The sequence below is a fragment of the Lepidochelys kempii genome, chromosome 5 (assembly GCF_965140285.1).
Source record: "Lepidochelys kempii isolate rLepKem1 chromosome 5, rLepKem1.hap1, whole genome shotgun sequence".
Lineage (NCBI taxonomy): Eukaryota > Metazoa > Chordata > Testudines > Cheloniidae > Lepidochelys > Lepidochelys kempii.
Genome location: NC_136384.1, coordinates 19,026,851 through 19,053,513, shown reverse-complemented (window position 1 = coordinate 19,053,513; position 26,663 = coordinate 19,026,851). Strand labels below are relative to the sequence as shown.

Sequence of the window (26,663 nt, the reverse complement as noted above, 5' to 3'; positions counted from 1 at the left end):
TGGTAAGTATGGAAAGCTCCCTCTCTGCTTTGCAAGTGCAACACCGCAATGAGCTACAATATTTGCTGCGTAAGGCTCAGCATGATTACCCCACTCGAGAACTCACTCTCCTGCTACAGGAGGTGAGTGCCCAAAGCCCGTGGTACCCTGAAGCCGGAACCCTTAAGCTAGCGGACTGGGAGCGGTTGGGCCAGACATTGCACAAAGAGCCTCGGGCGCCCGTGCAGGCTTTACATGCCTGGCACCTCTGCCGCGACGCGACACAGCGTGTCGCCTCGGAAAGGCCCTCCCTCGCACCAATAGAGAGGCTGGTGATCTCGCCACTCCATCCGCTCCTGCAGCCATCCCCCCTCTTGGTGATGCGACACAGCGTGTCGCCTCGGAAAGACCCTCTCCCGCGCCAATAGAGGGGCTGCCGATCTCGCCACCCCCATCCGCTCCTGCAGCCATCCCTCCCCCTGCTTCGCCCCCAGTGCCTCAATTACTGCTGCCTCCTTTGTCTTCCCCTCTGGAGCCGGTGAGTGGTCACCATCCCCCCGTGGGGCCCATGCTCCGTGGGGCCCCCCGGGGGGTCATCCGCGTCTGCTCAGGGGCTTTCGCTGGTGCAACAAATGGTTCACGCAGCGAAGACTCGCCCAGATCTTACAACAGAGGAATTAGCTGATCTGGTCTCAGTTTGCCCGGTGACCTGGCAGGATGATGGCCAGGGCAACCAGCTTGCAAACTGGGTCAGTTTGCCTTACTCGGTGATCAGAGAGGTAAAGAAAGCGATTCGCGAGTTCGGCCTCACTAGCACTTATGTACGTGGTCTCCTTGAAGGGCTAGGTACTGGGTACACCCTGGTCCCTGAAGATTGGAAGGCGCTGTTGCGCATGATGCTGACGCCCAGTCAGTATGTTATTTGGCTTAGTGCATATCGGCAGATGGCGGAACGCCAAGCCCAGGTATATATAGTGCATGGTGTCACTTATGAGCAGTTAGCAGGGGAGGGCCCGTTTGCTACCATTCAGATGCAGTCTCAACTCCAGCAGGCCGTCTTCCCCATTATTTCTGCCTGCGCCCAGAATGCTTTCCAGAAGGTCCCGGATTCAGGCAAGCCTACCAAAAGCTTTGCCAGTATCCGTCAGGGTGCAGAGTCCTTTATGGATTTTACCAATAGATTGCAGGAGGCTATCCTCCGACAGGTGGATAACCCTGTGGCAGCTCAGGAGATTCTGTTAAAAATGGCGGTTGAAAATGCGAACGAGGATTGCCGCCGTGCTCTCCAGGCGGCACAAGCCGCTGGCGTTCTAGAGCTGTCGGACATGCTGCGGGCATGCCAAAACATCGGCACACAAGCACATAAAGCTGGGGTTCTGGCCACCGCCCTGCGGAAAAGCAGGAAGGAGGGGAAGCGTTGTTATCGCTGTGGTAAGGAGGGTCACTTTCAGCGGGAGTGCCGCTCATCGACGGCGCCCGCCCGCCCCTCAAAGAAGTGCCCCAAGTGTCGGAAGGGCTATCACTGGGCTAATCAGTGTCGTAGCGGGTCGGGAAACTGCACGATAGGTCCCCCCCGAACCCAGGGCCAAACAGGGGTGTTCCCCACTCAGACAACTGTTCCTCTGCCTTAAAATCCATAGACTCCATGAGGGCAGCGACTGCCAGGAGTGCAGGGCTTGATTTGATTATGCAGGAGGATGCTGATTTTCAGTTGCCGGGGGAGGTTTGCGCCATACCTACACAGGTGACGGGACCTCTCCCTGCCGGATTTGTGGGTCTGGTTCTCCTTCACTCACACGCTGGGAAACAGGGTTTTTTTGGTCATCCCAGGGGTCATTGACGCCGATTACACCGGCGTTATTAAGGTTCAGGTGTGGACCCATCTTCCGCAGTCGCTCCCACGTGGATGCTCAATTGCACAATTGATTTTAGTCCCCTATCAGGTGCCAGCTGCAGAGGATCGAGCCTGGGGCGGAGGCGGCTTTGGATCGACGCTGTCTCAGTCACAGTCTCACGACACGTCCTCTTCACTTGTTGCTCTAACAATGTCGCTCTGCCCCTCGAAACCTCAGTTAACACTTCTTTTAAATAATTTTCCTTTTACAGGGCTGGTGGACACTGGAGCTGATGTTACGGTGATTCGTGATCAGGACTGGCCGGTCAGTTGGCCAACAGTTCCTTCTAAAGAGTTGTGGGGGATCGGGGGTAGCAAACCCGGGTGCCAAAGTTTGTCTTGGGCACGGTCTCTAAACCAGGAGGCCGTGCCCTTGCTACAATCCACCCTTTTGTGCTCCCTGTCCACCTCAATATTTGGGGCCGTGACTTATTTGTAAAGCTGGACACCACCCTCGATATTAATATATAATGGCCCAAAACCCTCCCCCACCCACCTTGCCCCCTGCATTACCATTGGTGTGGCAATCCTTAGAACCCGTATGGATTGACCAGTGGCCCCTCCCCCTAGAAAAGCTGGAAGCGCTTCATTCGCTTGTGCAACAACATTTGCATGCACAGCGCTTGGAGAGCTCCACTAGTCCCTGGAACACCCCAGTGTTCGCTATTAAGAAAAAAATCGGGTGCATGGAGGCTGTTACACGATTTAAGGGAAATAAATAAACGCATCCAACCCATGGGCCCCTTGCAGTTTGGGTTACCAAACCCGAATTCAATTCCTCAAACCAATCAGCTTTGTGTGTTAGATTTAAAAGGTTGTTTTTTTCACAATCCCCCTTTGCCCACAAGATCGCGAAAAATTCGCATTTACGATGCCACAATATAATAATCAGCGACCCTCTCAAAGGTATCAGTGGAAGGTCTTGCCCCAGGGAATGCAAAATAGTCCAACCTTGTGTCAATTTTTTGTGGATCGGGCCCTCGCCCCTTTTTGTGCCTGATACCCCATCTACCATTATATGGATGATATTTTGCTTAGTGGTCCCCAGGTCACGGCACAACAGCTTGAATATTTGTCTCAGATTCTTGGCCAAAATGGCCTGTTAGTGGCACCAGAAAAAATTCAACACTCTTATCCCTACCAATATCTCGGGCATAAGGTTTTACAAACCTATACTGCCCCTGTTCACCCGGAAGTGGTCCTACCCCAACCCTCGTTAAATTACAACAAATTTTGGGTCATTTAAATTGGATTCGACCGTACTTCCGTCTCCCCACATTGATGCTGCAGCCGTTGTTCGAACTCCTACGTGGAGCTTGGGCACCGGGCGCAGTTATTGCCATCACTGAGGAGCACATTGCCTGCATTCGACAGATCAATGCAGCGTTGAGTCAGCAGTTTGTGGATAGACTCACTGAGGTTCATCCCCTGCGGTTGGTTCTCCTTGCCACCCCTCATACGCCTACTGCGGCTCTGTTTGTACCTCATACAGACACAGCCGTCTCTATTATAGAGTGGATATATTTGTCTTCCACTCCTCCTCGGAACATTTATCCTTATTTAGACGCCCTCTCCGACCTTGTTCGTAAAGCCCGCCACCGTGCAGTGCAACTCATGGGCACTGATTTAGTTGCCATTGTTTTCCCCTTATCACATAGTGAATTTGATTCCTTGTACCACACCTCCTTGGCCTGGCAGGTTGCTCTTTGTGATTATGTGGGAGAGATTTCTTATAATCCCCCAAAAGATCCTCGGTTGGTGATCACACAAAAGGTGCCACTAATCGTACATCGTCTTAGCCGCTCTCGACCTATTGTTTCAGCTATCACTCTTTTTACTGATGGCTCTCCACATCGTGGTGTTGTCACCTATCAATTAGGTGACCCCCCTCGTTGGCATTCTTGTTTTACGCTGCCTCAGCGTTCCGCGCAGCCTCAGAACTGGCTGCTGTTATTTTGGCCTTTCAACTTTTTGCTGATTGTCCCTTTAATTTAATTGTGGACACCCATTATGTTTATTAGGTAATTGATCATTTACCCCTTGCCCTCATTACCCCTCAGGTCGATGCAGATCTTCTTCGCCTGTTTTTGTCCTTACAGTATCTCATCACCACTAGTAATTTCCCTTATTTTGTTGCTCATATTCTCAGTCATACCCCTCTGCCCGGGATACTCACTGAGGGCAATGCACGCGCCGATTGCGCATTACGTGGTCAGGTAAATTCCCTTTTTTCTGACCCCATCGAAAGCCATTCCTTTTTTCATCAGTCTGCCTCTGTTCTGGCCCAACAGTTTCACATTCCTGCTGATCATGCACATTCTATTGTTCGCTCCTGCCCCCACTGTGCCGCTGCTGCCCCTACCTTTTCTTATGCTGTTAACCCCAGAGGTACCGCAGCGAATCAGCTGTGGCAAATGGATGTCACTCACGTGCCACAATTCCGCCCCTATTCGTTTTTACATGTTTCCATTGATACCTACTCGGGATTCCTCTGGGCGACCCCACAGCATGGGGAAGCCACTCCCAAAGTTATTCACCACTTGCTAGCCTGTTTTGCTGTTATGGGTCGTCCGAGCCAGATAAAAACGGATAATGCCCCAGCCTATTGCTCCACAGCCCTATCCACCTTTTGTGCCCAATGGGACGTCCGTCTCACACACGGGATCCCTTATAACTCCACGGGCCAAGCTATTGTTGAACGTGCAAATCGCACGCTAAAAACCTTGCTTGACAAACAATTAAAACAAGGGGAGCTGCGTCTCCGAACCTTAGGAGACATTCAGCAACAATTGCATGTCCTTTCGTTTACTTTAAATAATTTAACACCGAATACAGATCAGCAGACCCCCACGGATTGGCATTTTCATAAGTCCGAGGTACTTGAAAGACCGCGTGTCTATTACCGTCAGCTGCCCGATCCGCAATGGCTGGGCCCAGTACCTTTAATTACTTGGGGTCGGGGATATGCTGCTGTGTCTCTCCCTGCAGGACCGTTGTGGGTTCCGGCCCGGTGTGTGCGACCGGCACTGAAACAGCCTGGCGTGGCACCAGGGGCTGTCGAACCCCATACCGGAGTTTCAGCTGACCTTGGAGGAGAACGTGGTGCCTCCCGGGTCGACAATGGCAGGACGGAGACGGAGGAGATGTAGCGTCCCAAGCCAGTCCGTGACATGGGGAGCAGCGAAAGCATTGGTCGCCGCAGCTCAACGAAGACTGGCAGCAAACCAACAGCCAGAGACTCCTGAGACTCTGTTTGTGGCCATTCTCACCCAAATCACTGCCAATTCTGTATTGATTGTGTGCCTTATGTGCCTGCTATTTCCTGTAGGGGTTGACTTGGGAGCGCCTCCTCCGTTATGGGCCCGAATGACATATAACCTATGAGAAAGATTGGCTTTAATAGTAAATGTTACCCACTTTTGTTTATCTGATTTTGTAGCAGCTGAAGAATTGTTAGGTACGTGCCTTATTCCAGTATGTCATCACCCTGAGGAAATAGGGAATGAGACGATGCTCGCTGCTTACGCGAACCTCTCTTCCCAGTACTCTAGCATGGCTAATTGGGGCCCGGCCAACTACACTTTACCTTCTTGGGCTTATTTCTTGCTGTTGCTGTGTGCAATGTATTTCCTTTTTGTTAAGGCTTTGTCGAGAACCGCCCTGGCAGGCTCCACGAGTTATGACCTTGTCTGTCCGGGAGTTAATGGCTTGCAAAAGCAAATTGATGGCTACCATGAGATGGCCGAGCACAAATAAACAAAAAAGGAGAGGATGTAGGATTCATTCAGGGTTCATGCGCTTGGCAACATTCAGGGCACACCCTGAGTATTGTGTAGGAGCAGCGCACACACGGCTCCTCTCAGGGGCATGAACCTTGGAAACTCGCCCAGATGACATGAACTGTGGGAAGCCTCCCAGGACTGGGCTCAAGGCCCGAGAGCAAGGAATGCGGTAGATAGAAATTGGTAAGTAAGAATATTAAACAAAGCCAGTGTATTCCTTTTATCTGCTGGAGTATGTAATGCGCAGGAGGAGGGAGAGAAATAAAAGAGGGTGGAAAGCTGACAGGCAGACCAGCCCGTCGGCAGACCAGCCTGCTTGCTTGCTTAAAGCCTTGTTCTGTCTTGTATTTGAACCACAACAGTGTATAGTGGGCCAGATTCTCAGATAGTGTAAATCAATGTATTCCCACTGACTTAAATGAGGCAACTTTAAAGTTATGTCCATTTGCACTGCCTAAGAATCAGCCTCTGCATGAGTTGCACACTGATAAATAGACTACTAAATTTTTGGGGCCAGATAGGGCACTATCTACATGTGCTCATGGAAGTTAGGGGGAAGGCACAAACAGATTTTTCCTCCAATGTTTTGGCAACAAGGAATGTTTTTGTTTGCTTTTCTGGGTAAATCCTATAAGCATCAGCCCTGCACTTAAGCACTGATTTGTCAGAGAAACAAATTCAGCTCCCATTGAAGTTAATACCAAAACTCACTCTGATTTCAGTGAAACTGGATTTGGCTCCAAGATGGGGCACAGACTTTACTGTATGCACAAAAAATTACACCACCACCAACAAAAAGCATTTCTCCAAGATCTAACAGCCTCTACAGTCAGCTAAGCAGAACTTCTACAACCATGCATAACATCACTCTTCTTGCTTAAGCTCCTTTTATCTTCCCCTTCCCCTGTGCACCGCACACAAGGGCCTGAGAGGATTACAGTCACAGGGGTTAGCAATCAGCAGGTCTTTGGGAGGGTGACCACGGGAGGCTAGGGAAGGACTGAAGGTTTGTGCAGGGAACTACAGTGTGGGTTATTGGGGAGCTGGAGTGGCCTTAAAAAGGAAGCAAGCTGGGCAGGAGACCAAGTTGCTAAAATCTGTATCATCGGTTGTCAAGGAAGGGGGTGAAAGGAGCTGTAGTAAGAGTGATATTGGCATCATAACAGAAGGAATCAGCATAGAGCAAGTGTTCCAGTGGGTTCTGCTGTGTAGAAGAAAGGAGTTTTGGTAAAGAACTTCTTACCCCTTTACAAGTAACCAATGTCAGTGCTCTGTGTAGAGTTGACTTTGAGCTCACCAGTCATATTACTTGGTTTCCTAGCATTGCTTTTCTGCTCTTTAGTTAAAAATCTGTACAAGTTACAGGATGTAACAATGTTAAGCTGTCCACAAAAATTCCCTCTGCTAAGTAATAGGAAAATAATAATTTGGGCTTCATTGACAGAACTATATATAAAATAAATGTCTGTGCTGCAAAATAAAATGCTGACAGTTTGAAGGCATTGCCTTAACTGTCAGGGGCTTCCTCCCTGCTCTGAGTATAAATTTTAATTTAAATCCTTAAGGAACCTGGAGCCTTAAAATTCCACCTCTCTTGTAGAGGATTTTCTTGCCTGCCAGGTGCAAACCATTGGTAACTCAGTGGCAAAAGTCCTTTCGGGCAGGATAGATGAGATCTTTGGGATGCAGGACTGCACAGAGCATCTAGGATAATGCAGCCCTTGCATTCCAGCTCACAGTCCACCAAGAGAAAATTGGTTCTCATGACCACAATAGCTTGGACAATTGCCAACAAACAATTCAATCACACATTAAATTTTGCTAGGATGCTTCATGGTTGGTCAACTTCTTTTGTTACTTTGCAATTCTTATTATTCCTGATTTTAATAGACAGCAGGACTTTCATTTTAAGCCCCTATTGAACCAATTTCCGTTAGAATTGGAGAACTGGATTACTCATCTTCTCTCTCTCTTTCATGCTGGCAGAATCAACTTAATAAAAATGATAATTTTATATAAGTGTTCAGACCTCTTTCAGGACATTATTCCTCGTGTCGCTGATGAACTCCGAGACAGCCTCGTTGAAATTCCCAGAGTTCCTCTGGGATGAGAGAAGAATGCACTAAACAGTTGTATATCATGCAAGTAGGCCTTCTGATTTTGATATGCTGTATACTAGAGATGAGCTCCAACTGCACATTTCACCCCTGAGACAAGGTCTAGATCTGAATTTTGAACACCCCAAAGTGGAGTTGGACAGAACAGGGCTTTCAGTTCAGTTCATTATAAAGATAAAAGCCATTTGCAAAATCTGGATCCGGATCCATGTTTGAATTTTGATGAGCTGCAAAGCTCTAACATTTTGATTTGGGCCCCCCTGTCATATAATTTGGCCTTCTGCTTTTTAGAGCACACAGATGGTGACTTCCTGTTGGAGAAATGCACTAAGCCAAAGACCAAATATTAAAAGGTATATGAACATGTTGAAGTTCTGAATGGAAAATGGATGCTGAGGGGGAAGACTTTTAGGAACTACCTAATTTTTGAGTAAAGGAAACAATCATAATAAAAATAATTAAACCCATATTCACCAGTCGAATCAAATTTCTAGCTTAAGTGCAAGGTGAGCAACATTAACCTGTGGAACTTACTATCACAAGATATCCCAGAAGCAAACAGCTCCCCAGATTTCATAAAGTATTAAACTTATACATGAATAATAAGTACATACACAATTGCATTAAAATAACAAATAAGGGATCCTTAGGCTTCAGGGTATAATATAATTACCAAGGATTGTAGCTCAGTGGGCCAGTTTACCTCTATTATATTCATGGCTTTGCATTATATTCTGCTTGCTTATATTCAGCTGCAATGCAAGGAACCTACAGGCTTGTATCCTGTAAGACACTGGCTTCAGCAGTTAGCATGAGGCTTGAGGCCTATGAACTTTGGCATAGATAAAGTTTGGCATATGTTTTGGGGAACTGGAAGTAGAGTGTAGGGGGGGAATTTTGTCCACAGTGACTTCAGCCAACCACAAAAACTTGAACACACACCAGCTTCTGGAAGGTTTTGGATGGAACACCCAATCGCAAGAGTGCCGTGGCAATGAATTGACGTATATGATGAGTTAAAATCATAATTATACTAACCTACAGATGGACACCTTAACATTAGTAAGGGGAGGAAATACAAATAAGGAAGAGGGGAGAAACCCCTACTGAATATGCATAAGACATGGTAACATCCACGTAACAGATTATAAAAGTGGCATCCCAGCCTGTGAGCAGGAGGAGAGGGAGATGTAGCCCTTGAGAGGGGCTAGAATGACGGCCATTGGTGAAGATGAGAAAGATGACAGTGATGAGGAAGATAATGCTAACATTTCAGGTTATTCTGCAAGGGATGGTGTAACTATGGGGGTTCAGATTTGCTTTCTGTATTATCTCTATCTATCTTACTGAGTTAGAGTATGTGATTTTGCTAAATGTATTAATAAATTATTTATTTGTAAATATAAAGGAGTTCCTATAGTGAGAGTGTTGCACCTGTGCACATCGGGGTTCCCAACTATATAATAATTTTAATACTAGGCCTGATCTTGGGACAAGAACCTGTCAACCCTCAAAGTGATAACTGGAAATTCTTATTCATAATCTATAGATCAGGATACAGAATTAGGAAGACATTTCTACTATGGACAGATTTTTGCCAACCTATACAGTATTGGGTTTCTTTGAAGCATCTGATACTTCTTGTTGTCAGATGACCTTGATGGACCAATGGTCTGACCCTATATAACAATGCTTATGTTCGTACGAACCTTTAGGAATACCGAAATCACATTTTCAGCTACATTATTTCTTCACCTTGTTCAACCTTTTACTAACCCCATGTTTGTAATACATAAATATTTCTATTTTCCTTTATATTTCCTCCACTGGGTCCAACACATGGTGCTTGGTACTCTATAGTCCAATTTAAACTTGCTCAGCTGATTTCTGCAAGTCAGTGCAGGCAGTACAATTAGATTCACTCACAGCAAACTGCAAGAGCAAGCAGATACTTTTGTAATTTGCAGCAGGAGTTCTCAACCTTTTTCCTTCTGAGCCCCCCCCCCCCCCCAAACACACACAATATAAAAACTTCAGGGCACAGCGTGGGGGGGGGAGGGGATGGCTCGGGGCTCATGGTTTCAGCCACTGTGTGTGGTGGGGGCCTTGGTGCTTTAGCCCTGTGGGCTTGGGGCAGGGGAAGGGAATGGCAGCTCCAGACTTCAGCCACCAGGTGGAAGGGAAGGGGAAAGGGACTGGGGCTTCAGCCCTGTGGCGGGGGGGAGATGAGCCCCACTCATGTGCTCTCCCAGAGACCAAGAGGATTCAAGCTGAGCCAGTCAGAATTCCTCCTTCTGATTATAAGACAGACCAAAGAGAAGGTTGTGGCCCCAAAGAGTTTACAATCTATGTCAATTCTCCTCAGGCTCCTACTGCAAAGTAGCTCAGCAAGTGCTTATAGCCCCACACAGAGGCTTGACAGATATGGTAGAGAGACAATGGCAACACTGTTGTTAAGATGCATTCATTAGTACAGTTAAAAATCAAGGGTGAAAGACGTGGCATCTTAGTGATCAGAGCCATCATAAACCACTTATAGCACCTACAGTATGCTAGCCACCTTGCAGACCGTATGGGACAGACACCCTCCCTGTCCTGCAGACCACGCAATCTAATGGGAGCACCAGAGGTTAAAGTAAATTGAAACAGAAGGAGGGTGTACATAGGGAAACAGCACTCACCCCACCAGGGAGAGAAGGGGGAGCTTTCTTTCCCTCTACTTTTACTGGAGGAGGGAGTGTTGTGCTTTTTCTCTCCCCACGCTAGCCCTAGCCCATCCTCCCTTAACCTGCAGTAGCTATGACAGAACACAGACGAGCGGAGGAACAGAACAGGCTGCAAAAATAAACTCACATGCTAACTCGGTTGTTATGCACACACTCTAAAATATGCGCAAAATTTGTTATCGTTGTAGTTTCATGCCCAGCCCACCAAAACCCCCTTTCCAGGGCAAAGTGCCCTTTACCCAGACTCCTCCATCATCCCTCACCATCCCACCTCTCTGCCGACCTCCCTCACCATCCTCACTCTACCAGGCAACTGAACAACCTCAGAGACTAATGGTGAATTTTAACTTCATAATCCTTCTTTGTGGGTGACTTCAGAGATTTTGTTAGCATGGATATAAACAAGACTACAGTGGAAGATTTGACAGATGGAGGGTGCTAGCCGCAGCAGGGAGAGATATTCCAGAGGATAGAAGACGAGAGACTGAGGAGAATGACATGGAGACTTACTGCTCCAGGCATGCCCCTGAAACAATTTACAGCTTGTCCACAACAATGAAGTGCCAGTAATGTGGGTGAATGGCAAAGACCTACTTGTTATACTGGTGAGATTACAGTTTTACAAAATAGCCATTTCTGAATTAAAACAAAGCAGAATGATTGGGTTTTCTTAATGTAATGATTACAGTACTTGTAAGAGTTTAATATGACCCATATTTCTTAAACACTATGAATGGCAATTTATTCACTTAAATATACAGAAATCTATTATTGAGCATTTCACATAAAGGACTGCTCAAAATTAGCCGCACTGCAATAAAACTGGGGAATATGTAGCCCTTGGTTCCATTTTGAAGAACCCTTTTATCTGGGACGACTGCTTATTTTGTACAAATGAGAGTACCTGAGAATCCCAATTATGTGGTTTTTAAATTACAGAACCATATGGACCAGCTTCACCAGTACATTCTGGCTGATTATGCTGCTCCAGTAATGCAAAGCAGCCATAAACCCACATTAACTGCCCTATTAAGACAGATTTATTGTTACTGTGCATCACTGGAACTGGGTAAAGCAGTTGGAGCATCCCAGTGAAAACGGACGATCAGTGACCCAAACAAACCTAAGAACTAAGCAGTGTTCTTGAAAACGTTAATGTCTTTTTAACTACATAACCCATGTCTGAATTTTGCCTCCCTTTCAGAAGGGCAAACCCAAAGATGTAGACTGTGCAAGTGCCTTTAATAAAGGCTTCCAAATCAAGCCAGATGTTCCAAGCCTGTTGTGTTCTCTAATAAATAACCTTCTCGAAGGAAGTTATGGCTTTGATGTCTGCGAGTCACTCCCACTTGCCTACAGCCAGCAAGAAAAGAGCACAGAATCCAATTTGATGAAAGTCGGCAATGACACCGTCAAGAAAGTGCACTGCGGTATATCACCCTTAAGTGAGTGAAGGAATTTAAAATTGTACATGTTCAGGAGCTGCAATTCTGAGTTTACATGTGGTGACCAGGACAGATCCTTTTCAGCTGACCCATCACCTCCAACCCCACCTTAAAATGAGATCCAAAGTATTAGCAGCAAGCAAGATTGTAGCTTCACTGCATTAGTGACTGAACAAACCCTTAGCAAGACAGTACGCCTATTTACCTGTACTGAGACAGAAACAACCTAGTCTTGTCCCATAATTAACATTCCTGCTGTGACAGCATTCATTCACCATACCACTCATATTTAAGTTCTTCTGACTGATCTGAACCGCTTGGGCTTCTGTGATCTCAGAAGGGCTGGGAAAAGGAAAGAAACAGCAGAACAGCAAACACTCTCAGCCAGGAAGAATTCGTACCTCCCGGATGCTACTGTGTGCACACAGATGAGATGCAGCAGAGTCGCATTCTGAAAGCAATTTGTAGCCCCTTTCGTTGTGATTGACAAGCCAATTAATGACACAAATTGTCTTTACAAAGTAGCTCCATCAACTCTGAGCACCGCATTCAAGTGAGAGCGCACTCATTAAGTTAAATCTGTCCAGCTAAATTACAAATTCTATATCCTGTCAAAGGGTATCCACATCCTGTCAAAAGTGGTTTCAACTATGTGTATGCATAAACACATGCACATTAGAGTTTGCAAACAGTTTGGGAATCTAAGTCCATATGCAATGGCCATCGTAGGCTCTGAACCAACATCAAAGTTTTACAAGATAGTTTGGCAGGGACTTTGTGACCACTGCAATGCAATGGTCAAAGTGGAGTTACTCCGGATTTACCCAATGTAACTGAGATCAGAATCTGGCCCTTACCATCTAATACTAGGTACACACTGGATATGATAAAAGAAAAAGGAGTACTAGTGGCACCTTAGAGACTAACCAATTTATTTGAGCATAAGCTTTCGTGAGCTACAGCTCACTTCATCACTTGCATCCGATGAAGTGAGCTGTAGCTCACGAAAGCTTATGCTCAAATAAATTGGTTAGTCTCTAAGGTGCCACTAGTACTCCTTTTTCTTTTTGCGAATACAGACTAACACGGCTGCTACTCTGAAAACTGGATATGTTGTTAGCTATCCCTGTCTAGTCAAGTGTCATAGCAGGAAACAAACAAATCTGGATAATCAAAGCAGATGTGGAGTACTTGTGGCACCTTAGAGACTAACCAATTTATTTGAGCATGAGCTTTCGTGAGCTACAGCTCACTTCATCGGATGCATGCCGTGGAAACTGCAGCAGACTTTATTTATACACAGAGAATATGAAAAAATACCTCCTCCCACCCCACTGTCCTTCTGGTAATAGCTTATCTAAAGTGATCATCAGGTGGGCCATTTCCAGCACAAATCCAGGTTTTCTCACCCTCCACCCCCCCACACAAATTCACTCTCCTGCTGGTGATAGCCCATCCAAAGTGACAACTCTTTACACAATGTGCATGATAATTAAGTTGGGCCATTTCCTGCACAAATCCAGGTTCTCTCACCCCCCTCCCAAAAACCACACACACAAACTCACTATCCTGCTGGTAATAGCTCATCCAAAGTGACCATTCTCCCTACAATGTGCATAATTAAGGTGGGCCATTTCCAGCACAAATCCAGGTTCTCTCACCCCCCTCCCAAAAACCACACACACAAACTCACTCTCCTGCTGGTAATAGCTCATCCAAACTGACCACTCTCCAAGTTTAAATCCAAGTTAAACCAGAACATCTGGGGGGGGGGGGTAGGAAAAAACAAGAGGAAATAGGCTACCTTGCATAATGACTTAGCCACTCCCAGTCTCTATTTAAGCCTAAATTAATAGTATCCAGTTTGCAAATGAATTCCAATTCAGCAGTTTCTCGCTGGAGTCTGGATTTGAAGTTTTTTTGTTTTAAGATAGCGACCTTCATGTCTGTGATTGCGTGACCAGAGAGATTGAAGTGTTCTCCAACTGGTTTATGAATGTTATAATTCTTGACATCTGATTTGTGTCCATTTATTCTTTTACGTAGAGACTGTCCAGTTTGACCAATGTACATGGCAGAGGGGCATTGCAGATGTGTGTCTCCAGGGAAAATGATTTCTGGTGTTAGGTGACATAAAAATCACCTCAGGTGTAAATTCTTATATTTTGGGGAAAGGGAGAATAAATTCAAATTAACGTCAACTGAGTTATTGAACTATGGGTCTCTATGCATGAGCACTAATTTTATTCTGTGACACTGATGTGAGAATGCAGACTTGGGGGGGGAATAGTCCTAACTCAATTCACAAGCCTATTATCATGTAGTTCCCCTGAAACTAAATGAGATTTATGTAACTGAAGTCCCATCACGTGCATGTTCTTTTGTGCAGGAGATAGATTGTAAAGTATGATTTTTTGTTCTCATGTGCTTTTAGCTTTGATATATAAACTTTAATAAGGAAGTTGCCTTCCTGCAAACTCTACTTAATGACAAAAATTACCATTAAGGACAACCATCACTTCAGCTGAAGATGAGATATCATCCATAAAACCCACAAAAGAACTGTTATTTCAAAAGAGCAGTTGCATGGCTTCCCACGTATAGTTATGACTCTTGTTTTGCAGAGGGGAGAAAGGCAGTACTTTTCTTTTGTATGTCTTGTGAACAGTTCTTTAGCATGTTTAACTTGCTTAGAATAAGTTTCCTTTCAAAACAATAGTGGTGGCTTATTATTAGAGCTTATAATGGAAACGTTCATAGATGAAGTTCAAGTAGAGTCCTCTTGCTCAGAAGACTATGGGTAAAATCCTGGCCCCCTTGAAGTCAAAGGCAAAAATCCCATTGACTTCAATGGGGACAAGATTTTCACCCTCTGCCTACGTAGGTCCCTAAAGTCCATAATCACAGTATCAGAGCACCTTGTCAATATAAGGACGATCACTCTCTTCTTCCCTGAAGGGCTATAAGTGGATTTTCATGTTGGTTTTTTGTTTTAATACTGCTCCCACTTGTGCTTTGACACTAACATCTGGTGCTTATCCTGACTAATTTCCCAAACACAGCATCAGTAGCTACATTCTCCCTAGAGCCCTGGATTATGTAGCAAGGTTCTCCAGTTTCATACAAATTGACAGTTTGATTTGAAATTTTCACCCAGAGCCAAGAGGAAGTCTCCCTATTAAGGACAGCATTTAAGCATGTGCTTAATTTTAAGCAACTGCATTAGTCACCGGAGACTTAAGTACATGACAAATGTTAAGCACATGATTAAGTGTTTTCCTGAGTTGGCACCCAGTTTCTGATCTTAGGTACAATGAAAATGTACAATGTGGTTGTTGCCATCAGTGGAAAAAAAAAGACTAGAAATAAATGGCAGGTGAAAACTACATGACTGTACTAGAAGGGTTAATCTGTACACTTACTACTTATAATCACTTAAAATCTATCTTTCTGTAGTTAATAAATCTGTTTTATATTTTTTACCTAAAACAGTGTGTTGTTTGAAGTGCAAGGGAAATCTGCTCAGGAACAAGGGCTGGTGCAGGTCCTCTCCACATTGAGGAAGGGGCAGACTGGGTAATAAATTTACACTGGTCAGGCTTCTGACAAGGGCAAGATGGTACAGCTCTGGGGTCCTAGGCTGGGGAGCTGTGGGGAATTGGCTGGAGCCTCTCTATTGTTGGTTCATGAGTGGCTGGCGAAAGCATTCATGTAACGAATATGGGTATGGCCCAGTCTGTGGATGGCTGTGTGAGTGCAGGACCTGGAGGGGTTTGCAGCTTGTCACAACAACATCACAGTGTGAGAGGGATCCCAGGTTGGTAAGACAAAGAGCTCAGCAGTACCCCAGCTCCAGGTTGTACTCCTGGGAACCCATGACACTAATTCAAAGGCCAATGGGAAAATACCAATCGACTTCGACCACCTTTGGGTCAGGCCCTAGGAAAGCAGACAAGGGAGAGCCTGGCACAAAACCTGACACAATAAATTAACAATTTACTTTTAAGAAATAGTTTATGCTTTAAAAATATACTATTTCCCAAGCACCACCAGTAATAATACATTTGTGAAATGCTGAAAAATGCAGATTCGATATTTATGAGAAAATGTGTACTTCTGTTTCATCATTATTTAGCCCCAGTTAACGAGCACTGAAAATAAAGTATAATCTGCTAAAGTCTGGGTGACACAATATAAATAATGATACTTTCATTTAAAATGCAGAGCCAGAGATTTTTAAATAGAGAGTTGCTAGGTCAAATTAATCTCTGGTGTAATACCACTGATATCACTAGCGTTCTATCAGGGATTAATTTGGCCCATGATTGAGATGCAAAAAGATGAAATAGTAATAGGAACTGAGCAGTGCTACCAAAAATTACACTTCTTTGAAAAGTTTTGGGTCAAGCTTGGTAAGACAGTGAAATCCACTGATTACCCACTCAACTAGATAGAAAATATTTACAATACTATTGTTCCACAGACAAGTATTCCTTAATTGCACCATCTCATTCTCTAATGGATGGCTTTTGACCCAGCGACTGAATGCTTCAAAGTGTGACTACCACATTGCTAAAAACGATGTATTATGAATCCTTTAAAGGAGCATGCTTTACAAGTCAGCAAATGGACCAGATAGAGGACTTACATATATACACCATAAGGAGAAAGCCACACACCACAAAAATTGAATAGTGCCCCAGCTTTTAAATCAGCAGACATGCTATTATATACTGGATAAAATAGGTCTTAGCTATAATTCAAAGGACAATCATATTGAAGAGGATTTCTTCTTAGAAAAGGCTTTAAAAAAAATCACAGAAACATTGGGTCAGAACAATCCAATGGAGTTACTCAGGGAGAAAAAGTGCCCAGTAAAAATATTCTAGATTGCCTTCAGAGTATGGCTTTCACAATTTGTCAGCTATATTTACTTCCACTTAAAAGGTCTGGCTACATGTTGAGATATGGCACCTTCACATTCAGAATCAGCACAGGACAGTCCTACTAGATCACTGGTACTCACTGAATGGGCAACGGCTGGGCTGCCGTGACAATAATGCAATTAGAGTGGGATAATGGGAGTCAGAATCACCAGACCCCCATTATATCACAGCCTGTAACTTTCACTCATGTAGATTTCCCCAGTGGGACAAATTCTGTTCTCACACTGTTTAAAACTGGAGTGACTTCATTGAATCAATGAAGTTACTCCTGATTTAAACAAGTAAAACACAATTTGGCCAATAGCCTTCAGTGCAAGTACCTGCATGACTATAGACTACTCAGGTGAGAAAGGGTTGCCAGATAGGACCCTGTGTCCTACTCCATTTGGCAAATATTTATTCCCCCCTACACACACTGTGTTTTCAAAGCAGCTGAAATCCATCAGTCTGTTTGTGTTTAACAAATGCAGTGTCAAAAGACCCACTAATATATGCATAGTTCTGGGAATAACTGCTGCCTTCAGACCACCAGAGGGCATCTTAAACATTGTTTTGTATACCAACATCAGTAATGCTGACCCAATTTGGTTTTTAATTTTTTTTTTACAATTAAATAGTAGAATTAAAAGAAAAAATAAGACCGAGAGAGAATTCAGAACCTCTCCCTCCACCCTACAGTAGATTTTTTTTTTTTTTAAGATTGTAAACATCTAGCGGGCAGGGTCATGTCTCCTCTGTGTTCCATCGTATGTCATAAATAAAAATGATCAGTTGCAGAGCATAAAATCTTTGAAAAGGGCATAAATATGTTCCATTATTAAGTAAATGAGCTACAAATGCTTTGCCCATGGATACAACTATTTAGCAATGGACAGTGTGCTGTTGCAGGTGCTTTCAGACAATTTGAGATAGTAATACAGGCTAACAGGCTAGTGCATTAGTCTCTTTGGCATTCCAAATGAAAAGTTATGTTTATGGCTATTTGATAGATTTAAAATTATTTTATATGTATATAATTTAGTAAAATACAAACACAGTGTGGCATGTTCTACTCTCAGTGGCACCCAGGAAATCCAGCTGACTTCAGTGCTATCGCATGGATATAACAAAGCTCTTAATCCTTGCTCCCTGAGCTCTCCCGGCTACCTCCTTTCTCAGTTACTGTGGACACCACCACCATCCTGCCTCTCACTCAGGCCCATAACCTGGTGTCATCTTTGACTTGGACTTCTCTCTAGGTTCTCACATCGAAGCTCAGTCTAAATCTTGCCAAGTCTTTCTGCAAAACCTCTCTCAGATATGGCCTTTCCCAGCCATCTGCACAGCTAAAACTCTATTCCTGACTCTTGTCATCTTGCATGTCGGTGACTGCAACATGCTGCCGTCTGGCCCTGAAATGCAATCTTGCCCCACTTGTATCCATTCAGAATGCTGCCGCAAAGATCATTTACCTAGACTGTCACTTTGACTATCACCTTTGCATCCCTCCATTGGGTTTTTCTTCCATATTGCATCAAACATAAATGGTTTCTATTAACTTCCAAGGCCCTTTATGGCCTAACCCCATCCTAGCTATCATATCTCATTTGCTACTGAGATGTCAACTCTCCCCTCTGACCAGCCCAGGATGCCACACTCCATTGCTCAGCTCTTAAATTTTCAAAGTAGCACCTTTGCGCTTTCTTCCAGGCTGCCCCTCACTCTTGGGAAGAGCTTCTGATAAACCTAACTCATTATCCTCCTTCCAAACCCTTCCTAAAGCTCTCCTTTGCTGTGATGCCTACAAAAACTGTGACCATTAGGTTGCTAGTGCATTCATACCACTGCCTTTCATGCTGACCAATATTGTCTCATTGTTTCCTTGTAACTCCCCCATCTGCATGCGTCCATTGTCTCTTGCCTTATACTTAGATTGTGAACTCTTTGGGGCAGGCACCATCTTTTTGTTCTGTGTTAGTACAGCACCTAGCACAATGGGGTCCTGGTCCATGACTAGGGCTCCTAGGCACTATGATAATACAAATAATAAAATAATAACTGTAGACATATGTCAAGGTTCCTTCCCCACTCTGAACGCTAGGGTACAGATGTGGGGACCTGCATGAAGAACCTCCTAAGCTTATCTTTACCAGCTTAGGTCAAAACTTCCCCAAGGTACAAAATATTCCACCCTTTGTCCTTGGATTGGCCGCTACCACCACCAAACAAATACTGGTTACTGGGGAAGAGCTGTTTGGAAACATCTTTCCCCCCAAAATACTTCCCAAACCCTTGCACCCCACTTCCTGGACAAGGTTTGGTAAAAAGCCTCAATTTGCCTAGGTGACTACAGACCCAGACCCTTGGATCTTAAGAACAATGAACAATCCTCCCAACACTTGCACCCCCCCCTTTCCTGGGAAATGTTGGATAAAAAGCCTCACCAATTTGCATAGGTGACCACAGACCCAAACCCTTGGATCTGAGAACAATAAAAAAAGCATTCAGTTTTCTTACAAGAAGACTTTTAATAGAAATAGAAGTAAAGAAATCACCTCTGTAAAATCAGGATGGTAGATACCTTACAGGGTAATTAGATTCAAAACATAGAGAACCCCTCTAGGCAAAACCTTAAGTTACAAAAAAGATAGACAGAAATAGTTATTCTATTCAGCACAATTCTTTTCTCAGCCATTTAAAGAAATCATAATCTAACACATACCTAACTAGATTACTTACTAAAAGTTCTAAGACTCCATTCCTGGTCTATCCCCTGCAGAAACAGCATATAGACAGACACACAGACCCTTTGTTTCTCTCCCTCCTCCCAGCTTTTGAAAGTATCTTGTCTCCTCATTGATCATTTTGGTCAGGTGCCAGCGAGGTTACCTTTAGCTTCTTAACCCTTTACAGGTGAGAGGAGCTTTCCCCTGGCCAGGGGAATTTCAAAGGGGTTTACCCTTCCCTTTATATTTATGAAAACATAGTTGTGGAGAATGCATCATGCAAGAGATGGATAAGATACATAATCTTTCACATCATAATTGCCAGGTTGCCAGAATGAATTCAGCCTAAGTGAAAGTTGTTATCATATCACAACAGCCAATGTGAAATGCATTAATTGGTGACTTCAGACTCATTCATAGTGCACATGCGATATCATCATAAAAATCACCACCACACTCGGCAGTCTAGTAATCAATCTCTACAAAGAGGCCAAAGAGGGAATGAGTATGGAGATGGGACTACCTTTTAATCCCTAAAGGAGAAAGGGTGGAGTACACAGTCAGAACAGTTGCAGTGAGGCATCATCTGCTCTTTGGGAGTGTTAATCCAGCATATTTCAGACTAATAATGTTAAAAAAAGGACAAAGAATCCCCCAAATGATTCAAGTGAGTGGCTCACAAACATTCATTTATTTTCACAGCACTCCTGTGAGATGGGTTGGGGAAGGGTATTATCCCATTTTATAAATGGGAAACTGAGGCAAAGAGATCACGGTCAAAAGTATCCACTAACGTGGGGCGCCTAAATTGAGATGTTAGGACCTGAATTTTCAGAATACTTTTATAGCACTTTATATATCCAAAGCACAGCTTGAGCCTATTAAGTCTAGTTGCAGCAGCGAGTGCTTAGCAGATGCCAGGGTCTCAAGCTGGGTACCCAGAAAATAAGAAACACACAATTAGTGACCATCTGTGAAAATTTGGCTTAAGTGACTTGCCCAGCATCGCACAAGAACTCCATGGCAGAGGCAGGGTTAGAATCCAGTTCCCCAAGCCAGCATTCAACAGCCATAAGACCATCCTTTCTCTTCCTGCAGTCCCCTGCCTTAATCATTACTCACCTTCCAACTTCTGTAGTAAATGAAGCAGGGGTACTACAGACAAAAGTCTCTTTCACTGCACAACCCTGACTCACCCCCCAGAGCAGCTCCATCCTGTGTTTTGGATGAGGCAATGTATAATAAAAGACTGTATCATAATGCATATGCACAAAGGGCTGACTTAAAGTTGCACAGGCAGGTGTTAACTTCTGAGTGCTTGATAGTGCACCCTTAATAATGTTCTTTTGAACAAATATACACAAAAACTAATTGTAAGTATAGGACAGTTACACATAGGCTCAAGTGAAAGCCCCAGGCCTTGACAACTCACACAGCTGGGCAAGTGGATTAGAATTTGGACCCAGATCTAAATTTCACATCATGGGTGTTAGCTCTATAACAAGATAGAGCCAAACCTTGGGATTCATACACCCCTGAATTTTTGGAGGACTAGAGCTGAAATGGAGATCTAGATCCAGATCCAAAACTACATAGTTCTAATCAATGTCTAACCTAAGGGTAGAGCTGGGCAACATTTTTTGGCCAAAATATTTTTCCCCAGTGACAAATGAAGATTCAGTGACACCAAAACATTTAGCAAATTTGTATCATTTTCACCAAATTGTTTGGCTCAAAACAAAATCCTTCAAAAAGAACCCCTCAGAATGTTTTGACATTTTCAAAATTACTTTAATTTAGAAAAATTAAAATAAAAATAAAAAATGTTTTAAAATTATCAAAATCGAAGTCAAATATTTTGCTTTTGTTCAAAAAACCTTTTGTTTGACCTGAAACAAATTTATTTACTTTTCAATTCATTGAAATTTCCAAAAAAACCCAAAAATCCTCTTTTCAGCTTGATCCACAATTGTTTTTCTTTTGTATTTTTCAGAATTGCCAGTGAACCAAAAAAATTCATTATTTGCACAGTTCTAATTCTGAGCTACCGCCACTTTCTAAGTGGGAGTGAAATAATAGTGCAGAAGCCAAAATAGCCTTGATTTTGTGAGTCAGTGCCAGGTGTTTTCTGCTGCTTCAGTATGTGTTTGTATATAGTGTTTACATGTAAAGAAGAGGAATTATAGAATACAGTTACTCAAGTGAATATACTCGAAAAGATAAAAATGCACAGACTATGTATATTCAACAAGTATTAGACATGAACGGTTGAAGAGGTTCTTTAGTTCATTTCATCCCCACAGTATGACACTGGAGGATTCATTCTGATTTTACTGTATCCTGTCTGCAGAAAATATTGGATCATGGACTTTTATTACCAAAAAGAAAAGGAGTACTAGTGGCACCTCAGAGACTAACCAATTTATTTGAGCATAAGCTTTCGTGGGCTACAGCTCACTTCATCGGATGCATTCAGTGGAAAATACAGTCAGGAGATTTATATACACACAGAACATGAAAAAATGGGCGTTTTCATACACACTGTAAGGAGAGTGATCACTTAAGATGAGCTATTACCAGAAGGAGAGCAGGGGTGGGAGGGGGAAGAAAACCTTTTGTAGTGATAATCAAGGTGGGCCATTTCCAGCAGTTAATAGGAATGTCTGAGGAACAGTGGAGGGTGGGGGTGGGAAATAAACATGGGGAAATAGTTTTACTTTGTGTAATGACCCATCCACTCCCAGTCTCTATTCAAGCCTAAGTCAGTTGTATCAGACACACCCCTGGAACCCCGACCTGGGGTATTCTATCTGCTACCCAAGATCCATAAACCTGGAAATCCTGGACGCCTCATCATCTCAGGCATTGGCACCTGACAGCAGGATTTTCTGGCTACGTAGACTCCCTCCTCAGGCCCTACGCTACCAGCACTCCCAGCTATCTTGGAGACACCACTGACTTCCTGAGGAAACTACAATCCATCAGTGATCTTCCTGAAAACACCATCCTGGCCACTATGGATGTAGAAGCCCTCTACACCAACATTCCACACAAAGATGGACTACAAGCCGTCAGCAACACTATTCCCGATAATGTCACGGCAAACCTGGTGGCTGAACTTTGTGACTTTGTCCTCACCCATAACTATTTCACATTTGGGGACAATGTGTACCTTCAAATCAGCGGCACTGCTATGGGTACCCGCATGGCCCCACAATATGCCAAACATTTTTATGGCCGACTTAGAACAACGCTTCCTCAGCTCTCGTCCCCTAACGCCCCTACTCTACTTGCGCTATATTGATGACATCTTCATCATCTGGACCCATGGAAAAGAAGCCCTTGAGGAATTCCACCATGATTTCAACAATTTCCATCCCACCATCAACCTCAGCCTGGTCCAGTCCACACAAGAGATCCACCTCCTGGACACTACAGTGCTAATAAGCAATGGTCACATAAACACCACCCTATACCGGAAACCTACTGACCGCTATTCCTACCTACATGCCTCCAGCTTTCACCCAGACCACACCACATGATCCATTGTCTACAGCCAAGCTCTATGATACAACTGCATTTGCTTCAACCCCTCAGACAGAGATCTTGTAGATGTTTGTCTCTATCAAGCATTCTTACAACCACAATACCCACCTGCTGAAGTGAAGAAACAGATTGATAGAGCCAGAAGAGTACCCAGAAGTCACCTACTACAGGACAGGCCCAACAAAGAAAACAACAGAATGCCACTAGCCATCACCTTCAGCCCCCAACTAAAACCTCTCCAACGCATTATCAAGGATCTACAACCTATCCTGAAGGACAACCCATCACTCACAAATCTTGGGAGACAGGCCAGTCCTTGCCTACAGACAGCCCCCCAACCTGAAGCAAATACTCACCAGCAACCGCACCCCACACAACAGAACCACTAACCCAGGAACCTATCCTTGCAACAAAGTCTGTTGCCAACTGTGCCCATATATCTATTCAGGGGACCCCATCACAGGGCCTAATCACATCAGCCACACTATCAGAGGCTTGTTCACCTGCACATCCACCAATGTGATATATGCCATCATGTGCCGGCAATGCCCCTCTGCCATGTACATTGGGCAAACTGGACAGTCTCTACGTAAAAGAATAAATGGATACAAATCAGATGTCAAGAATTATAACATTCATAAACCAGTCGGAGAACATTTCAATCTCTCTGGTCACTCGATTACAGGCCTATAGGTCACAATATTACAACAAGAAAAGGAGTACTGGTGGCACCTTGGAGACTAACCAATTTATTTGAGCATAAGCTTTCGTGAGCTACAGCTCACTTCATCGGATGCATAAAGTGGAAAGTACAGTGAGGAGATTTAGATACACACAGACCATGAAATGTTTATCTAAATCTCCTCACTGTACTTTCCACTTTATGCATCCGATGAAGTGAGCTGTAGCTCACGAAAGCTTATGCTCAAATAAATTGGTTAGTCTCCAAGGTGCCACAAGTCCTCCTTTTCTTTTTGTGGATACAGACTGACACGGCTGCTACTCTGAAACCTTTTATTACCAAGTAATACAATCTGAATTGTATCTAGCTATTAAATTAAATCATGTGGAAACTACTCACTGTATTTAAAATGGCTCTAAGGGACACTACAAAAAAAACCTCTTAAATCCTCAGGTCTCATTGTGCCACCTTACTTTTAACTCTATGGGAATTTTGCATCTAAGTTGTGCTCTAACTCTCTTAAAAAGAGAAATGAACATGGGATACAACATCCCACCCCTTTCCCCAGAGAAGGCTTTAATTTATCCCTCTCTGCAAAAATATATTTTGGATTGTTTAAATTTTGGCTCAAATTTAGCAGTCATGCACATGTTGTTATAAATTACAGCCCTTTTACTACCTTAGACTCACCTATGAGTTTGGCCCATTGCCAGTTGAATTTTGGTCATTAATTAAAAACACTCACTTTTTAAATCAATCCATTTAAAATTATAAAGCCTGAGTCTTCTTTAGTGTACACTTGCCATTTATAAGTCATATTGGTTGTTTGCATTTCTCTAAAATCCAAATAAATTATTTTACTCTTCGTAAAGTAAATGCTTCTAGCATAGATTGGGATTGGGCCAAATCCTTGTCTCCTTAATTACACACATAGTCCATTGACAAGCAGTAGTCACATCCACTTAAGTTCAAACTGCAATCAAAACTTCTTTCATTAAACTTTTTTTCCAACTGGCATCCAGTGCTCTATATGCCCTTGAGCAATCTGTATGTCAGTTCTGTGGTAGCTATGACTGTACATGCAGAGTAGTTAAAGGGAAATTGCAATCATATCTAAAAGATTATCACAAACCTTTTAATGGCTAACAAAATTGCATATCTAGACCAAATACAACTTGCTTCAATGAATGGGAAAAAACTGTCTATGATCTGTTTCCAAGATTACATCTGACTATTGTTAGCATTGAATGTGAACCTTATAAGTAGGAAGCAATCCATTGGCTTCAGTTAAGATTCATGAATATCTCTGTACTCTTCTAGCAATGAATGAATGACATATCTGATGGGACTATCTTGAAATTGGAAAACTAGAGATATGTTCAGAAAATATGCTGCATCGGACAAGTGATTACAAAGAAAACAAACAGTTCTTCAACCCTGCGAATGGAGCACACATAAACCAGTTGTGAGCTTTGCTCACAGAATCCAGCAAAATCTATTTTCCATCCCAGGCAAGGAAGAAAAAGTCACAATGGGAAAAAAAAATCTGCTATCCTCATCAAAATCCACCATCTCACAAGCTGGAAGAAAACACACAATGTCTCCCTAGTACTTAGGATTTTTCAGGCATTTGCTAGACATTTTCCACAACGGGTGAACAGAAGATCCAGGTTTCTCTTCCTAGATCAGCCCATCAACGTTTCCTTCCCCTCTCTGAAGGGGGAATACAATGCAAACCAAAGGAACAAGCAGTGATAAACAGCATAATAAAGATAAAACACGTACTTACACTTTTGGTGTACAATACTCCCAGGTCTCACTAACTGGAAATAACTAGCCCATTTCTTTATGGCACTGTTGCTCCCATCTGATCTACAGAAATATAAAAACATAACAATAATATAAACAACTGAGATGCTGGAAATAAATAAGGATGAAATAAGCAGCTCCAAGGCTTTATAACCTAAGAACCCTAAAGATAAATGGTAGATAGCTAAATACCTTGCAGGTTTCAGGAGGAAAATGCGCTCCAAATGCTGCTCCTTGTCTTGTGTAACAGCTGAGGAAGCTCTGTGCCACTGACATGCTGCCAAGCAGCATTTCATATAGGCATTCGTGGGGTCCTAGTGCCGACCCAAGATACTCCTATTCCCTTTTATATTCAAATAGGTTCACATTTCACTGACCTGGTGCCAGTGACAGAATCCTTACTGAGCTTCCAGTTTCTGATGCTGATGTGCTGTTTCTCTTTTGTATGTATTAGTAGGGGCAGAGAGAGAGGTTCTCCTCTGTAGCGTTTTGGGATTCTCCATCTTTGCAGTAAGTTTCTTCTACCTTTACAGCTGCACAGAAAGTTTGCAAAAGAACAGCAACATGACTTGTTCCTGGCTCTGTTGCAAACTCAGCTCACATTGAGTAAGCCTTTGATTTATGGCTTCTTGGGTCAACTAGGTGAAATTTGCAGCTTTGCACAGTCAGGCTATGAAAGCAGGTAGAATTTCACATTTTGGACTTAGTTTTGCTTTCAGTTTTGGGGTCCATTCGGTCCTGAAGCACAAAGCAAAACACAATGGGTGCAAACAATCATTGGTCAAAACTAAAGACTAGATCTGGACAAACCTCTGTAAATCAAAATCACAGTTACACATAGCACAGCCTCATGCATAATTTCCCCTCTTAGACCAAGTAAATACACTAGCAGGGAGCAATGGAAGGAAGTGGGGACATTCGAGCAAATCAGAGGCTCCCTGTGAAACCACTCATTTGAGGTCTCCCACCTGCTGCATGGCTCAAATTTCACTGTGTCACTTTCTTCCCTACATCAGCCTGCCCCAAACTATT

The 26,663-nt window shown here is 43.6% G+C and overlaps 1 protein-coding gene across 4 annotated transcripts in view; it reads right to left on the bottom strand.

Moving 5' to 3' along the window:
* Positions 1-25,905, bottom strand: part of RAB27B (RAB27B, member RAS oncogene family) — a 225,188-nt gene extending 199,283 nt beyond the window's left edge. For 2 of the 4 annotated variants that reach the window (XM_073343573.2, XM_073343574.2), the window contains exon 1: positions 25,612-25,668. The gene's annotated coding sequence lies outside the window, so the exon portion shown is untranslated. Of the gene's footprint in view, positions 1-25,607; positions 25,697-25,823 lie in introns of those variants that run through there. The other 2 variants (XM_073343577.2, XM_073343576.2) reach the window with 2 other exon arrangements.
* Positions 25,906-26,663: the final 758 nt, after the last annotated feature.